The sequence below is a fragment of the Alosa alosa genome, chromosome 16, assembly GCF_017589495.1.
Source record: "Alosa alosa isolate M-15738 ecotype Scorff River chromosome 16, AALO_Geno_1.1, whole genome shotgun sequence".
In the NCBI taxonomy this organism is placed as follows: domain Eukaryota; kingdom Metazoa; phylum Chordata; class Actinopteri; order Clupeiformes; family Clupeidae; genus Alosa; species Alosa alosa.
The window spans coordinates 13,058,841-13,059,125 of NC_063204.1; positions in this window are offsets into that span (position 1 = coordinate 13,058,841).

Genomic DNA, 285 nt, shown 5'->3' on the forward strand with positions numbered 1-285 from the left:
AGAGTACAAGGGCTTAGCGAGTTCTGACCTACACTCGACTGGCCACTAGGTGGCAGAAACACACCTCACATGTTGTCCCCAAAGCATAAAAAGGACCTGATGGGAGTGCTGCACTTCCATAGAAAGCCACAGGCAACTAAGCCTAACATGTCTCCTGACTGATTCAGGCAAAGTAACTTACCTTATATGAGAACTGTTTAAAAACACATTTTCAGCTAAGACTGCATTTGTTGAATGCGATGGTGATCTCAATGTATTCTGAATAAAAATCACAAGACAAGTGAG